At 41.7% G+C, this 18997-nt stretch overlaps 1 protein-coding gene across 1 annotated transcript in view; it reads right to left on the bottom strand.

Annotated features, from left to right (window-relative positions):
• The window catches only part of SLC2A13 (solute carrier family 2 member 13), a 329713-nt gene that overhangs the window by 309241 nt on the left and 1475 nt on the right, over positions 1–18997 (bottom strand). The window lies entirely within an intron of this gene.

Genomic DNA, 18997 nt, shown 5'->3' with positions numbered 1-18997 from the left:
CAACATTTTAAATGTAGACCTGCCCTGAGTATCTTTCCTAGACCTGAAGAAGAACTCTATGGGTACATCTACACTACAGGGGGGAGTCGATTTAAGATACGCAAATTCAGCTACGTGAATAGCGTAGCTGAATTCGACGTATCGCAGCCGACTTACCCCGTTGTGATGACGGCGGCAAAATCGACTTCTGCGGCTTTCTGTCGGCGGCGCTTACTACCACCTCCGCTGGTGGAGTAAGAGCGCCGATTCGGGGATCGATTGTCGCGTCCCTTTGGGACGCAATAAATCGATCCCCGAGAGGTCGATTTCTACCCGCCGATTCAGGCGGGTAGTATAGACCTAGCCTATGTAAACTTGAAAGTTTGTCTCTGACACAAGCAGAAGTTGGTCCAATAAAAGATATGTCACCCACCTTATCTCCCCAATATCCTGGGACCAACCCAGCTACCACACTACAAGAATGAAGTCAGTAATTAGGATTTAGAATGGATAGGATTTGTTTTCTCTGCACATTACTCCCCTCTTACATAAAGCATATCGCCACAGAACAGGACCCTATATTTTCAAAATGTAAATAAAAAAATATATATATATATCACATGGCTCATGCCCAGACACCTGTAACATTTTAGTTCTTTTGAAGGTTCCTGAAGTTGTTGTCCTGCACTTTCCGACTTCCCCTTGAGGGTGAACTGTCCCAGTGCGAACTGGACTGGTGAGGTCAGCAGCACCTATGTCCAATGCAGGAGCAGGGAATCGATCTACGAGGAAAAAAAATCTTAGAGGTCCAACTCAGTAGTGAATAAAACTAGACTTACCTTTTCTCCTCAAGCAGATTCCCCACTCCTGTGCTCACATAGCTACTACTGACCTCAACAGTCCCGTAAGCAAGGACCTGTAAACACATAAAAAGGTACCTTAGTGCAAGCATTTGCTAAAGTGCACACACTGATGCCAGCTTTGAAGTTTAAAATGCCAAATGTACCTTTCTGTCCTATATTAATTTTTCATTCAGTGTGCCTGATCACCTCAGCACTCCTCCTGGTTATGACTCTCTCCCTGGGCTCCCGCTTAAAGCATCCAAAGCTCCCTCAGTTAAAACGAGTGCCTAAATGCTCATCTCTCTTTCTGACTCTCTTGAAAAACAAATACTGTATTTTCTGGCGTATAAGACTACTTTTTAACCCAGGAAAATCTTCTCAAAAGTCGGGGGTCGTCTTATACGCCGGGTGTCGTCTTATAGGGCGGGTGCTGAAACTTCCGAGCCGGACTGGAGAATCTGCGGTCGCCGCATATGGTGGGGGGAGCTCAAAAACGGCCGCGGCCGCATCCCCGCCCAATGACGAGGTGAGGGGGCGCCTCACCGGGAAGGTGTAAGTGAAGGGCGGAGCAAGCTGCAGGCGTCCGGGATGCCCGGGGTAGGGAAAAAAAGAGAGAGAGCGGCGCTGTGCCCAGAAAAACACGCCTCTTTCACCCGTCTGGCCCGCCCTTGTATCCTATTACCTCCTTCTCTGCCTCTCAGATCTCGCTCCTGAGGACTGCAGTGAAGCGGCGCAGGCGCGCATGTGCGAGATCTGAGAGGCAGAGAAGGAGGTAATAGGATATAAGGGCGGGCCAGACGGGTGAAAGAGGCGTGTTTGCGCTACCGCTCTTGGAGACAGGGAGGGCTGGGCAGGCAGGGAGAGCTGACCAATCCAAGCAGGCTTTGTATACAACAACCAGCCAATCGCCGGTAAGGTACATCGCTTGCCGTGATTGGCTGGTTGTTGTATACTGGGTACCACATACAGTACAGCACCAGTATCTGTACCTGTTCATACAATATAGCACCAGTACATACAGTACAGTATACAAATGTCCAACAGTCAAAACCCCATCATGGCTCCACCAGCAAGAAGAAAGAAATATGAAGCCAGTTTCAAACTTAAAGTTGTAAACTTTGCCATGGAACATAATAACTGCGCTGCTGCAAGACAATATGGAGTAACAGAAAAGATGGTTCGGGACTGGAAAGCAAATGAAAAAGCATTAAAGAGTATGCCAAGAGGTAAGTGTGCATTAAGAAGAGGCACTCCACATTGGCCAGAACTCGAAAAATATGTAGCAGACATGGTGAATGAGCATCGCCAAAACGGTTATGTGGTGACACGAAATAAAATACATTTGTTTGCACTTCAGTGGGCCAAATCTAACCCAGATCACAGCAACAGATTTAAGGCCACTGTATCCTGGTGTACTAGATTCATGGGAAGGCATAATATGGTACTGAGGCAAAAGATGAAAATTGCCCCAAAATTACCTGCAGATCTTGATAGCAAAGTAAATAGTTTCCATCGATACGTAATACAACAGCGCACTAAACATGGCTATGCGTTAAGTAGTATTGGAAATATGGATGAAACTCCAATGAATTTTGATATGGTTGGAAATAAAACTGTCCATCAAAAAGGTGAAAAAACAATTTTAATTAAAACAACAGGACATGAGAAGTCCAGTTTTACAGTGGTACTAGAATGCACAGCTGATGGCGCCAAACTGAGACCAATGATTATTTTTAAAAGAAAAACAATGCCGAAATTCAAGTTCCCTGTTGGTTGTTCTGTACATGTGAATGAAAAAGGCTGGATGGATGAAGAAGGGGTAAAGCTATGGCTTGATAATGTATGGAGCAGGCGACCAGGTGGACTTATTCAAAAATGTAGTCTACTGGTGTGGGATATGTTCAGGGCTCATTTAACTCCCAGCACCAAGCAAATGCTTGCAAGACTAAACACAGATGCGGCAGTTATTCCTGCAGGATTGACATCGTTGGTAAAGCCACTGGATGTGTGCCTAAACAAGCCATTTAAAGATCGCATTCAAGAACAGTGGAATGAATGGATGGTTAGCGGCGAAAAGTCATTCACAAAAGGAGGAAACATGCATGCTCCACAGTTGGATGTTTTGTGCAAGTTTGTCATAAAAGCCTGGAATGATATTGATGCAGAAACAGTAATCAAGTCTTTCAAGAAGTGTGGCATATCAAATTCATTAGATGGTATGGAGGACGACTACTTGTGGCAAGATGAAGAGGAAGCCAAAGCTGAGACCACACCATCTGATACGGAATTCGATCCATACGATGACTGCCTTACAAATGTATCACAAGATGTCATTGATGTACTTATGATATCAGATGACGAACAGGAGGATTTTGAAGGCTTTTAAAGGGAAACTGTCACGCCAGCAAAACCTGTAAAAATACCGTAGCTTGCAGTTATGATGGGCGTTGCTAACTCGCCAGGGACTTGCCCGGCACTTGCTCTCTCTCTCTCTTGTTTGTTATCTTCCTCCTATCATCATCAGTTCCAGTTTGGTTGACAGCTTAGAAAACAAACAGCATGGCAGCTCCCATGGGTTTATTGTCTTATCCTTCCTTTCAGATTTAGAGTGAATTAGGAAAAGTTTAATCCACTTGCACTGTTTTATGTTTACATGTTTGATGACAAACAGCCTTATGTTTATAAGTGACAGTTTTCCTGCTAAGTACCTGCATGTCATAAGCATTTGAATTAAAATTACCATATTGAAATCAAATCTGATGTTTTTTTAATTTTTTTTTGGTGTGCGTTGGAAGAGGGGTAGTCTTATACGGCGAGTATATCCCAAACTCTGTATTTTAACTGGAAAAGTTGGGGGTCGTCTTATACGCCCAGTCGTCTTATACGCCGGAAAATACGGTATTTTTTTTTAAAAACAGTCTTCTCTCTACATGGATGCTAGACTCCTACTGCAAATTCCTTAATCAACCGTTACAGTTATATTTCAAAAGGTTGGTTGGCATAGAAAATTAAATTGAAAATGAAGAGTAGTAATTGAGCAGAATATAAAATCATAACTAGGCTAAAAGCATGATAAATACAGCATGTTAGCATGAACTTCTTCATTAAAGAATGGCCAAAAAGATGAAGCCTAATAGTTCCACCGTGTGTGTCCAAGTGTCCCATGATGCATCTTGTGTTCTGCAGGTTGTGTTAAGCCTCACTCTTGGGGCTTGTGCCACCTTTAGCTATTTCTGAATTCGTCCTAGTCTCAGTCTTTTAAGTCTTCATTAGCATAATTGGTCATCAACTGCCAGGAATTCAGAGTTCACATCCGTATTTACTAACTCAATGTGTATTTTTTTTTTTTTTTTTTACTCTCCATACATAATTGTACCCTTTCACTCCTAATTTTCTCTTGGGCACTGTAGTGAGGCGGCCTGGCTCCCAGCCACCCCTGTGAGGGACGAGCCAGAACAGCTGCCAGAGTGGGCGGAGTCACTGCCTGTTCCCGCGCCCCTCCCCCCCCCGGAAGTCAAGGGGCGGGACAGGAAGTATAAAGGACTGGCCCCAGCACTCAGGTGCGGCCTGACTGCGGGAGAGGGCAGACGCTGGTGCCTGAGCTCCTGCTGCACTGTGCCTGCCCAGAGCCCAGTATCCTGAGGAGGACTGGCCACGCCTGCCCCGAACCCGGTATCCTGAGGAGCGGACTGAACTTCCCCTCACCGAGGGTTCGGAGGAGCCGCCCGACCTACCCAGCGCTCGCTGCCCTGAGGAGCCCATGATCTGGGACACGGCGGAAGAAGCTCAGGATGTACAGGTACCCATGGAGGAGGAGATGGGAAGTGGCCTGGGGATAGCCGACCCCGAACCCACGTCAGTGTGTTGCGGTCAGGATCCCCACTGACCCAGCAGCAGACGGACTGCTGCTGATAGGGCCCCAGGCTGGAACACAGTGGAGTGTGTGGGCCTGTGTTCCCCCCTGCCACCCCACGCCGGGTGGCAGTCTCTCCTCCTCCCTGCCTGAGGGCCTGAGCCCCTGAACTTACTGTTTGTTTGCTCAGCCCCTACCTGACAGCCTGAGCCCTGTACTACGGTTGGCTGCCCGCCTAACCTAGGCCTGGGCACGCAAGACTGAACTGCTCCCCCTGCCTCGTGTAGTGAGGCGGCCTGGCTCCCAGCCGCCCCTGTGAGGGACGAGCCCCTCCCCGGGACGTCTACATGCACACTCAAAATATTGGCCCATTTTAGGTAACTCTTGAATCAATGCACTGTTACAGGCTGACAGTGAGTCTACACTGGCAAAACAAAACAAAAATAGGATCCATAGATCACAGCTGTCCATGCCATAGGAGAAGCTGTAAAGTAGTCAGGACACGGTTGTTTTTTACTACCATGTTTGTCTAAAGTTTGAGTTAGAGGACACTAGCTAACTATGACTGAACCTTAACACTACAGCATCTCCTCATGGAATTACAGTGATGGTGAACTTTGGGTCTTATTTTGGCCAATGTAGGAAAAGCCCTAGAAGCATCCAGCCCATGCGGGAGTAAAGTCTGTTAGGTGGTTAAAGAACACTCATCCAAGGTCAGATCCATGCTTTTGTGATTGAAAACATACTGAAGACAAAAATTAAAACAGGCACATAAGAACCCAAAATAGAAAAATCCACTATTCCTCTTTAGGACTTTTAGGAGACATGCACAAACAAAACTGGTTAGAGTGGACTCTTTAGGTAAAGCTCAAGTTGTTATTCTACCTCAAAGGAAGGCATCAGAAGCTATTAGGCAAGGAATGAAAATTAAAGTTATTTTAGAAGATATCCAGAAAGACTTTCTGCACTTGCTTAAAAGAACTGCAAAGAAAAAAAGGTTGCTTCTTAAGGCTGTAAAAAGAGTGCCTTGAAAGTAATTTTTTTTTTTTAAATAAGAAATTCAGGCCTCGTCTACACCAGAAGTCAATGATGACTGGAGAAATGGTGATGTTATGATCATGATATGTAAGGGGCCAAGCAAATTAAAGGACAAGTGATATTTTTTGTAGATGTTGTTTAAAGCTCTTTTTGTTAAAACCGTATTTTTATAAAAACATGGGAGAAAGGATCCCCTTATTATAGAATCAGTTATGGTGGGAGTTCATAATACATATCTAAAAGCTTAAATTCTCCAACAAAAATCAGGGAATATCAAGCTTGACATTGCTGATATTTCTAAAGTAAGAACATACAGGTTTGGGGTTTTTTTAAATTAAATTAGTCTTTTCTGTATATCATAAGAGCAAAAACCTACTGTGACGCTGTACCCCATAATGCTTTATGGGAATATGACATAACTGGAATACATTTTGTGCTACCTGTGCCATGTAACATATCTCTGTAAGGGTTATGGTCTACTATATCTATTCATCCTATTTGTACACATATCATTTTGTACTTGAGGTTAAGAATATTGGCTGTATACTTGCTTGATTTCTAAGTAAGCTTTGTGAGGCATTTGGTCAGCTTTTTTAGGAAGGAATTCGCAAGGTTAAGTACCCGATCAGGAAGCACTTGGGGAACAATGCATCTTGGAATGCTCCAATCCACATAAGAAGTCTTCCTGGAGACATACAAGATGCCATGTGGACAATGGCTTCGGCCTGTAAAGACAGAGAGTCATCCATGGACATGTGACTTGCCCAGGTGACTCCTAAGCTTCATCTTGGAGCTGGACTTTGCATAGGAGTAAGGAGGGGGTCTCCACCCACAAGAGAGTCTATTTAAACCCCTGGAAGACCCCTCAATTTTGTCTTCAGCTGTCTAAAGAAAGAGCCTCTCCACCACCACCCCCAGAATACCTGAAAGAAATTGGAACAAAGGAGAGTGACTGCAAGGGGTGCAAGTGATTGCTGGACGCAGACTAAAAGGAGATTAGCCTGTAAAGGGAGCATTCTGGAACTGGTGAGGATCTTATCTGCATTCAGTTTGATTAGACGTAGATTTGCACATTTTATTTCATTTTGCCTGGTGACTTACTTTGTTCTGTCTGTTACTACTTGGAACCACTTAAATCCTACTTTCTGTATTTAATAAAATCACTTTTTACTTATTAACTCAGAGATGTATTAATACCTGAGGGAGCAAACAACTGTGCATCTCTCTCTATCAGTGTTATAGAGGGCGAACAGTTTGAGTTTACCCAGTATAAGCTTGATACAGGGTAAAACGGATTTATTTGGGTTTAGACCCCATTGGGAGTTGGGCATCTGAGTGTTAAAGACAGGAACACTTCTGTTAGCTGCTTTCAGGTAAACCTGCAGCTTTGGGGTAAGTAATTCAGACCCTGGGTCTGTGTTGGAGCCAGACAGGAGTGTCTGGCTCAGCAAGACAGGGTGCTGGAGTCCTGAGCTGGCAGGGAAAGCAGGGGTAGAAGTAGTCTTGGTACATCAGGTGGCAGCTCAAGAGAGGGATTCTGTGATTCAACCTGTCACACCTACTTTAAGAGGTTTTTGGAGATAACGTAAGCTGAATCACAAAGCATGCAGAAAAGTATTTGGTTAAAATTAATTTAGTATGAATATTTCATATTTTTCTTACAGGGGTAGTCATTCCCCCAAAAATACATTGGATTCCTGACCAAAATTGGTGCTCTCCTTGGGCTAGCATCTCGGCTTGAAAACAGCTAGAGTAGGCACTTTGAAACTAGCTTCACTGCTTGTTCAGAGGCAAAATCCTAGGCACCATCCACCATAAGTAGAGACTGAAAAATGCACACATACTCCCCACTACTGAAATCTTTTCTGAAGCGCAACAACCATGCCATTCTCCCATGTCATCCAATCCCTTAGTAAATCGTTGCATGTTGGCAATGGAAGCAATACTATCTGTCCCTGTAAAACTGTAGCAAAACAACTCTCTCAGCATTCTTCACTAGGTGAAAAAGCCTATTCCCAGTAAAAGTAATGGGTGTTATGGAAGCTGAGCATCAGTGGTCTCAGAATGCACCGTAACCACCGTCATAACTCATGTTTTAGGAGGATGCACCAAAACAATTTTGGAAATTGTGTTGCTCTGCATATGTAGCTCAACCATTGTAAGACAGTCATATATCCGAACCATGCAATCAATAATCTTGCAATTGTTTCCTCACTTCAGACTCAGTACGCACACTAACATCTTATCTCCTTTACATAGAAGGAAATGTCACAATAGCTACTTGCTGTGATCCATTTTTATCTTCTTCCTCTGAAGCATAATTTAATAGGATAGGAAAACTTTTGAATTAATTAGCCCAAGTACGATCCACTGTACACTCGTCCCATAGGAAGTGATACACATCTTGGAAATTTTAGGGATTAATCTACTTTAGGGATTTAGTTTGTTGCCATGAAATGATTGAAGTGCAATCAATCATAGTGAAACATCTGCTTGTTAGTCACTTCTAAATGCATAGAAGCATCCTCTATTGTTAAAATTTCCTTATCCCCTGCTAATTGTGGAGTGTGAATTGGTTTTAGTGGTACAACTGAACTGTTAAACTAACTGAGTTGAAGCAAACAAAATGAAGTCTTTACCATGCATTTTCCATTCTATTTTGTAAAATTATATTTTAAAAACATATACATGGTTGTAAATTCACAGGTAAGTTTTCCTCTTAGATGCTATGCTTGATATGTATAGCAAAGATGCAATCTGTCTGATACAGTTTGGTAAGCAAATCCAACTGAAAAAACACCCCACTTTTCAGAGCTGTTGTATTGGGCCTCTAAGCTGCAGAATGCTACATTTCTACTGAATGTAATTCCTAAAGATTAACGGAACCTAGTTTTCTGAAACTTCACTCACTTCGCTTACACAAGAATATGGAACCACTGTTATTGAAAAGGGACTTCTAGATCAGGTCAAATATCTGAATCCAACCATGAAAATGTTAGTGATTCTCACAGCTCAAAAGAAAAAAAATAATCTAGGCATTTCAATGCCAACTTTTAATAATTAATAAGAAAAGTGTTTTAGAATTTTGTCCTCCCTGTAGATGTAAGTGTAAGATATACATTAGTACTCTCTTAGGAGTAAAATTACATACAGATTCAATTCTAATAATCCACACCAGAAAGTGTTATAGTGCAGCCAAAGCTCCAAGCTACTGTTATGGTTGCCTTTCAGTAATACCCTTGATTTTTTTTTATTACATATACATACTCAGAACTGTTTATAAACCGTTCCATTTAAGCAGTTTGTTTTGCTGAAGTTCCATTGTGTAATTTATAAAAATCATAATTTTCTTCATGTTTGCTAGACTGATGTCACTGATCTCCCCCCTTTGGAAAAAATGCATTTCGAAAATGAGTTCATATATAATAACTGCATGGATTTGGCAATGTGTGTTAAAAAATAAATAAATAAATAAATTACAATTTGGTCTTCAACTACTTTATTTTTTTATTTTTAAACAGGGACAATTCTCCTCTGCAACCCCCTCCTCACAGGAAGTTAAATGTAAACGTTATGCTAATATAACATTAAGGTTGCAGAGTTAAAATTACAGTCAGGAAGCGCAAAAGTTGATGTTTTACAACATGCTAACCTGGATCCAAGAGGTGCATGTGTTTTATGGTATATGTTTCATTACATGAACTGAAATACTTTAATCTACACATTATAATATAAAACATTTTTTGTACAATGAAACTCTAGTACCCCATAGTAAAGTTTGCACACAGATTTCCATGATAACTTGAAAGTTATGCTGAATTAAAAGATCAATTTCAAATGCATATTCATGTATGAGCTACATGAATTTCCTAGGGCACTTTGAAGAAAAAAATAATAAGGAGGTTAGTTATAACTATTTCAAAAAGCTCCATGTGGCCAAATATTTTCCAAAAAGTCACATTTTCTTCACATCTCTTATTAATAAGTGCACTAGAACAGTCTGAGGAATGTAATTGAACTTGTACAATTCTTTGGTATGAGCATTTAGGACAAGTGTGAGTTAAACGTGGTCTTATGTTTTGTATTAGTAGTTAAGGTTCCTAAAAGTTAACATCCTGTATGTTGACACAATGCTACTTATGACAAACTATGGAAACAGTACAGGAGTTACGTCAATACAATGGCAGAGGGTTTGGGATGCTGCAATATAACAAATATGCTGCTTACTATGAGGTTAGAAGTCTTTAGAAGATGCAACTGTAACCTATCCTAAATCATGGGGCTCTTTGTCCCCCTGTAAGGGCTACATCACAGACAGTCATTTATGAGTCATAGATTCATAGATTATAGGACTGGAAGGGACCTCGAGAGGTCATCGAGTCCAGTCCCCTGCCCGCATGGCAGGACCAAATACTGCCTAGACCATCCCTAATAGACATTTATCTAACCTACTCTTAAATATCTCCAGAGACGGAGATTCCACAACCTCCCTAGGCAATTTGTTCCAGTGTTTAACCACCCTGACAGTTAGGAACTTTTTCCTAATGTCCAACCTAGACCTCCCTTGCTGCAGTTTAAACCCATTGTTTCTGGTTCTATCCTTAGAGGCTAAGGTGAACAAGTTCTCTCCCTCCTCCTTATGACACCCTTTTATATACCTGAAAACTGCTATCATGTCCCCTCTCAGTCTTCTCTTTTCCAAACTAAACAAACCCAGTTCTTTCAGCCTTCCTTCATAGGTCATGTTCTCAAGACCTTTAATCATTCTTGTTGCTCTTCTTTGGACCCTTTCCACTTTCTCCACATCTTTTTTAAAATGCGGCGCCCAGAACTGGACACAATACTCCAGCTGAGGCCTAACCAGAGCAGAGTAGAGCGGAAGAATGACTTCTCGTGTCTTGCTCACAACACACCTGTTAATGCATCCCAGAATCATGTTTGCTTTTTTTGCAACAGCATCACACTGTTGACTCATATTTAGCTTGTGGTCCACTATAACCCCTAGATCCCTTTCTGCCGTACTCCTTCCTAGACAGTCTTTTCCCATTCTGTATGTGTGAAATTGATTTTTCCTTCCTAAGTGGAGCACTTTGCATTTGTCTTTGTTAAACTTCATCCTGTTTAACTCAGACCATTTCTCCAATTTGTCCAGATCATTTTGAATTATGACCCATTAGCTCAAAGGCAGTCTATACTGCCTTTGAGCTAATGGACCTGTATTTCAGCTCATGCACTAGCAGTTCATACTTTTAGATGCAGGCACTGAATCCCTTCAGATTCATGTGAGGATCTGAATAGCTATGGACCTCTAAAAGCTTGGGATGAGCATCTCTGGTCATGAGGTGTATGTAACCCATTCTGATAGCTCAGGTCTTTGCCCCTTATAGGGCTGTTCACAATGACACCACCTCTCTGGGGGAAATGAAGCCCAGACCTCTAGATTTAAAAGCATGAGCCTCTACTGCTTCAGCTCAGGGGAGTTAAGCGCCTATACCTTTTTGGAGGAAATATATATATACTTATTTATTTAAAATCATGCTATGCACCTATCACATCTAAATGCCAAATACACCTCTAGCTCGATATAACGCTGTCCTCGAGAGCCAAAAAAATCTTACTGCGTTATATCGAACTTGCTTTGACCTGCCGGAGTGCACAGCCCCCCCCTCGCTACGCTGCTTTACCGCGTTATATCGGAAATAGTGTTATATCAGCTCACATTATATCAGGGTAAATGTGTATCTTTAAAAATGTGGTCCTAAGGCCTTTAGTTCAAAAGGCAGGAGCAGGCTCAAACCTCCACATATTGTGTAGCTACTAGAGGGACAAACCCACATTGTTAGTGGGGATTTTGCAGTGTTTTCAGTATAAAAAGTGGTCCAGGGCATTTGAAACAACATCTTAAAACAGTGAAGTACAAATGGGGTCAGTATTAAATATTGACAATACTCTGGTCAAGCATTAATATCAAGATTATATTTGGTGCTGACCTTCGCTGTCAAGGGGACTCAGTCTTTCCCTCAGGAGACCCTCCACCAATTATACCCCAACCCTTTTTAATCCTAACCCTGGCCTCCTCCAGTAGATTGATTAGTCTTATTGAGGTTACAAGACAGGATGGTGATCCAGAAGAAGGATGCTAACATGAATATGAACACACACCTAAATTATTTAATCTATCTGAAGTACAGAGGCTGAAAAGATCTATTACAAACATTTCCTACATTTGGTAAGCATTTTGAGTGCTGGTGTCACAGGAAGGGTATGCTTCAAACTGGCAGAAAAGACGGAAGCAGAGGGAAGGGGAGCACAGAAGGCAGACCAGCCGATGGAGTGCAGGCACACAGCCTGCTGATGCACTGTTCAGGAAGTGAGAGATGACAGAGATTCTGTCATCACTACTAAATGTGGCAAGTTGCTCTTGACATACCTACTTTCCCTAACTTTTCAAATGGTGATAAAGACCCTCTTTTTGTGAGCTTCAGGAGGGCTGACACAGCCAGAAGCAGCTTCAGCAGTACAGTGCTATGGCATAGGTTAAACCTTGTTATTAGGCGTAACTACCACCTTACATTTTTACGTGTAAGGAAGCCATTGTAATCAGGTATTTGAGATAGTTAAGTGGACTTCATCACAACACAGAAGCATGTTTCCAGCCAAAACAAAGACACATCCAAGACCATTCAGGGTAGGTCTACACAGTAAATAGATAGCCCATGACAGCTGACTTGGGCTCATGGGCTCAGGCTGTGGGACAGTTCAACTGGGATGTAGACATTTGGGCTTGGACTGCAGCCTGACCTCTGGGACCTTCCACTTCGCAGGGTCCCTGGGCTGAAGACAAGGCTCTATCCCCAGAACATCTACTCTGTAATTAAACAGCCCCTTAGCATGAGTCAGCCAGCATGGGCCAGCCATGGGTTTTTAACTGCAGCGTAGACACAGCTCAAATTCCTGACGGTACTTGGGCAAGGGCTCAGCTGGTGTTGTTTGGGTAAGGGTATCAGAGTGAGACAGGACAGAGTCAGAGAGAAGTAGAAAGCCTGCTAAGCAGACAGTAACATAAGTGGTGGTAACGTGGCCGTGAGACAGCTAAGAGGGGAGAAAAAAAAAAAAAAGAGAAAAAAAAAAAAAAAAAAAACACTTTGGTGCAGAGTGCTGGTTCAAAAGGCAGGCTTCTAACACTGAGCAGAGAAATTGTCCCCTACTGTATTCTAAGATACAGGACTTCATGTATATTCTTTGTTATATTCTGCATCAAAATTAAAAATTCTGTGCACAATATTTTAAAATTCTGCATATTTTATTTGTCAAAATGACACAATATAATGACACTCCTGCTGTCAGCCCAAGGCAGCTGGGACTGACAGCAGGTGGGAGTGCTGGGGGGAAAATCACAAATTTTGTGAGGAAAAATAAAGTTCTATGGGGAACATTGATTCCATGCAAATTCTACATCACATAGTGGTGAAGAATACCAGAAGGAGTACTTTGTAAATAAACAAGATTACATGAAAGAAGATAACTAGCTGACTTATCAATTTCTCCTAACTGGAATAAACCCCAACACCGCAAATTTGGCTAACTACTCATGTCAAGAGAAGTAACAAACGTTTCTCCCTTCCCTTATCATGGGGAGCTACTGACTACAGTAAACCAACCACATACAAAAGAAAATAAAGAAATTATAACAAGTCAAGTCAGGACCTTCCAGACATCTCATTTTTTCCCCACTTAACTTCTCAGTTTCCCTTCTTCTACTCACTCTTACTCCAACAACCCCTTCATCTCTGCCATCTCAACCCCCCCAAACCATCTAAAACTAGGTTAGAATATGAATATGTAATTAGGAATCCATGGAATTAACAAGACATGGACAATTCATGAACCCGTTCACTTTGTATGCAGTCTCCCTTTCCTCACCACCCTTCAGTTTTTTTTCACATTGTAATCTAAAGAATAAGGACTATGTATAGTTTAGGAGCTAACGCAATAGAAAGACTATTCAGCTAATCCTTGGACAGTAAGTTTCTTTTTCCCAGAAATGTTTCCTAATGCAAGTCACTGGCGAGAAGGGAAAGCTTCACTGTGGACACTTAGTTTTTTTAAACCTAGGGTTACCATATTTTGAGTGTCCAAAAAGAGGACACTCCACGGGGCCCCGGCCCCGTCCCACCCCCGCCCCCTCCCCTGCTTCCCGCGAACATTTGATTTGCGGGAAGCCTGAAGCAGGTAAGGGTGGGGGGAGGAGGCGCGGCCCAGTCTGGCCCCCCCGGCGTCTCCAGCCTCGGTCGGCTCGGGCCCTGGGCCAGCCCCCGGCCCGGCACCCCCAGCCCCGCATGTTCCGATTCTCCCGGACATGTCCGGCTTTTTAGGATTTCCCCCCGGACGGGGATTTGAGGCCCAAAAAGACGGACATGTCCGGGAAAATCCGGACGTATGGTAACCCTATTTAAACCAGAAAGAATAAGTGTGGCGACAGAAACAAACAAACAAAGATACTCCCTCTTTCAATGCTCCTCGTTTATAGATTTTCATTTTCAATATTTGTGAAGATCAAGTTTTCTAAGAACTTGAATACTAACCTGAAAAAAAAATGGCTATTTTAATACACCTCTACCCCGATATAATGCTGTCCTCAGGAGCCAAAAAATCTTACCATGTTATAGGTGAAACCGCGTTATATCGAACTTGCTTTGATCCGCTGGAGTGCGCAGCCCCGCCCCCCTGGAGCACTGCTTTAACCGTGTTATATCAGGTCGCGTTATATCGGGGTAGAGGTGTACATGGAGGCCTCACTGTTGCACTAGGACTGAATGAGCTGAGTTAGTGAACTTCACTACGTTTCAGACCACACCACAGCTATTGCACATGTACGTTAACTCAACTCATTTCACTAAATATGCTCTACTAGGTAGCTGAGGGGAGGGTACAATCCATAGTTTGCAATGGTACACGGGTAGAAGCAGAAAGAAGAAAGTTCAATTTGCATACAAAGTCCTGAATATTACCTTTTTTTCATACAGAGGCAGATTATTTTGATCCCAAATGTTGTCATTCACCTGCAACAGTGCAATCCTAATTCAAATGCAAGACCATTCATTCCTAGCCTGCTGTTTCATTTCTGAAAAGGACTGGGGATATAGACAATGCTAAAGAGAGACTTGCATCTTAGATAACCACCAGAATATAAAAATTGCATACAGATGAAATTAGCCTAGGTTTAAACGTTGCAAGATTAGCAGGATATATAGTGGTTTTCTGCCTTGCTATTGCTTTTCATACAGGAATGAATTGTATCACACACCCAGTTCTGTTACACTTGTTTTCCAACAACATTACAAAAAAAAATAAATAAATCTTTTTAATGAGCACACTTCTTATGCAAAAATATATGGCAAAAAGAGGAATAAATGCTGTTGTTCATCTGCTGTCCTTTTCTTTTCATATGTAATACCAGGATTCCAGTTTGGTTGAACTGACAGAAATACTGACTAAAATGTCTACATTTTGCTTATCTCCAAATTTCTGTTGCTTTCATGAGATTATCCAAGCTCCCTCTGGTGGCTAATTCAAAACTCCAAAATTAACAAAAAAAAATTATGTAGAGCTTGCTGGATAAGAGCATCATTACTTTTATACAGAAGGTTGTGGGTTGTTCAAATCCTGTTGGGATCATTACATATTCTATTAATAACATTTTTGCTCAGATTGTTATGAATGAATGACTAACTTCTCATTTTCTAAAAAAATAAGCAATATCAAAATATCATCACATGTATAAAGAACCGCCACATTTGAAAGAGGTCAACAATTTTATTCAGTTTCTGCAGTGCCTTCCATCCAAGAATCTCAGCACATTTACTTTAAAAGGCCCTGCAAGACTAGCATTATCTCTGCTGTACAGATGGGAAAAGGGAAGCACAGAGAGGTAAAGTCACTTACTCAAGGTGACACAGGACATCTGTGACTATCACAAATAAAATCCTGACCTCCTGATTTCCAGTCTGTACTTCAACCCACAAAGCCATATTGCATTCAAAAATATGGAGCCAAAATCTACTACTACTCTGGTTTGACACCAGCATAACTAACACCTTTGCAAGAGAGCGCAGAATCAAGCCTGTACATATCTATAAACACAAAAACAAATCAAATCAAAGGACCAGTCTGTCCTAGTCCCATTGAAGTAAATCTTCTTCGTATGGCATTTGAAAAGCAAGGGACTGGCATTATAATTGCATTTTGAGAATCGAAAGCCATTCTAATGCTTCTGGGGTAGCTAAATGGATCCCCCTGGTGTCACCACTGTAAGCATGAATTGGACAGCTATTCATGATGTATCACATGATTTGTTCCTCACCAGTCACAATTTCTTAATTCTTTGATCTTTCCATTTGTGGAAGCGATATCCACACCTTCGTGCATTATCTGAATATCGCTGAGTGCAGTCCACTGAGTATGGGAAAGGCAGAATCCCGGGACCTCTTTGTTGGATCTTGAATCAGGTCTTTGTTTGGGATGTCACAAGTGGCCCATGATTTGAACCAGCAAGTGCTAGTGTCCTTTCCATTGCCTTGTAGTGTTGACACATGTGTCCAGAAAGGCTTCTTGGATTGGAGTCCAGAGAGTGGCAGTGGATTAAGGTGTTGCTGTATTGGCAGGTCCAGTGCAATCAGGATCTTGCTGTACACCAAGACCATAGCAGCATCTCGTCTGATATGGACTGGTACAATGCCTGCCAAAACTAGAAGCCATGGTACAAACACAGATTTGAGACAGTCCTTGACAATCCTGAGTGCAGCACTAATGTCAGCGTCAACAAGAGTGTCTCGTTGACACTGAAATTAATTGAAGTAAATTAAGTCAAAAGAAGTTTGCCAATGGACTACATTGAGGCCCTAAGCTGGAACAAAAATAAAGTTAAACTTTTCAGATGCAAAAGATAAATAGCACAAATTAGATCTAATCTTCAGTTGTTCATAAACCCCAATTACTGTCAGAACATTATAAAAGAAACAAGTATTTATGGTAATTATGCAATTTTCCTTATTGCACTTGATATAACATATAGGCCAAATAACATACAATGTATGTTGCCATATGACACTGTAGGCAATATAGAAATAAGCCCACATACAAAGTATGAGGGCCTAGAGTTAAAAAAAAAAAAAATCATTCCCAACCTTAATATTTTTGGGTATTAACGGTGCATCAAAAGCTTTCCATCCAGGGCATACAGTATACATTCTGATTGTTTTGTACATTATCACTGCAGTAAATTTAACTGGAACACATTGACTAAGACTTAGTTTAACTTTTTTTCTTTAAAAAAACTGAATTGCATCACAGCAAGTATGTTGGTAACAAGTTACAGAATTCTCAAAAAAACGGGCTCATTCAATAGCTGAGAAAACACTCAGCCTCAAACTGAGTTTTTCTACACAACAGCTGAAAGTGCAACACACATAAGGAAGAATGATCTCCCAAAAACCAAAGGAGCCACATTGGATGGGATCGGATCTTTGGAGCCCTTCAATCTTCCTTAGATGAAGGATGGTGTCGATAAAAGCTTTAAGTCTGGGGAGAAGGTGGGGCAACTGAAGAGTGAAGTGTGTGGAGTGCAGTGTTGTAACTGTGTGGGTCCCAGAATATTAGAGAAACAAAGTGTTATTTAGGACTCATTTGACATGTAGCAGACGCTCCCCCCATCAAGATTAAAATGGAGTAAGTATTGCTCACATTTTAAGCTCATCCAGTACACCCTGGAAAAGAAGCCATCAGGTAGAATTAATTGTATGTACAGTCCATACAGATGTGTATCAAGAACTACACACCAAAAACAAACAAACAAAATAGCAATTCGTATTGCTCAAGGCAGCACTAATGGAATCTAAATCCTGATTCTTTGGCTTCTAAAACAAATGCTGTCTAGCTGAACCAAAGAACTTCTACTAGCTTATTAGTGTATTTTCATAGCTATACCTTCAGCATGTATCCAATGGAGCAAAACAGAGCAGAGAACCACAGAGGTTATGAGGTTAGATACCTTAACACATTCTTTAAGTGTGTTAATCAAGAATCTATTTTTTCATATTCTCTACTTTTGATCACTCTTTGCCTCTAGATTTGACAAGGGAGATATTCATAGAGGAGGACCCTCAAAAAAACAAACCCACCCTGGAAGCTGGAGAAGGGAATAGCAGAGAACAACTTCTCCCCCATTCCACTGAATGAGCCAGAAGGGACAGCACTCCTCCCTTCTTAGGTGGGCCAATAAGAAAGATGATGTTCCCAAAACACATTTCTTAAAATATTTGCCTGAGACTTGCACTACCATAAAATGGTTGTGGGGTGCTCCAACGTGAACAGTCTAACATTATGTCTACGCTTAAACAAATGCAGCAGCGCATCTGCGGCTGTCTCTCTTCAGCATAGCCACTCACTACAGCAACGAGTCTCCCATCACTGTAGTTAATCCACCTCCCTGACAAGCTGTAGCTAGGTCAACAGAAGAATTTTTCTAGTGCTGTCTAGACCTCCAGTTAGATTGACTTAACTATGTGGCTCGTGAGCAATGTAACTGGGTCAACTTAACTTTTTAGAGTAGACCTGACCTAAGGATATGTTCTTTTGTGGTTTGGGTAGCTACTACTTTCTAATAAACTTGCTTTCCATCTCCACACAGTCATATTCCTAATCAATATTTTGAGTAAGTTAGAGAACTACACTGAATGGTATGTAAATAAGAATAAGGATCTGTGGAGATAATGTATCTCATTCTGTACAAATTTTGGAATTATTAAAAACCTATTCATAAAATATCCAGGTGCCACTCCACCCCCACATCACAGCTCATTTCCTCCCACAGCTATCTGCTTTAATGCTTTTTATGGCATGGCACATGACTCCAGAAGTAAGAATCTATGGAGGCAATTTCATGAGAAGCAACATTCCACACTCAGCTTTGAAAATGGTTCTCTAACAAATGAGAGCACCCATGTAGATAGTCATCTACTGTAAATGGAGGAGAATCAGAAAACTGGCCAAATACACAGACCAGGATACTGAGCCTGAATGAAGTGGTGGGACAGATATTTATCCTCACATTCATCAAATACTTAGCATTGATATAGCACTTTTCAGGTTCAAAGCCTTATGCAGACATTAATCCTAATAACCAACTCTAGGAGGTAGTATTATTCCCATTTTACAGATGGGAAAAGGGAGAGAGATAGGCCGCGCAACCTGCCCAACGCCATAGGAGTCCACTGCAGAGCTCCAG

This window comes from Trachemys scripta, chromosome 1, assembly GCF_013100865.1.
Source record: "Trachemys scripta elegans isolate TJP31775 chromosome 1, CAS_Tse_1.0, whole genome shotgun sequence".
Classification (NCBI taxonomy): Eukaryota; Metazoa; Chordata; order Testudines; family Emydidae; genus Trachemys; species Trachemys scripta.
The sequence above is the reverse complement of the archived record's forward strand: the minus strand, read 5'-3'. Positions and strand labels throughout refer to the sequence as shown.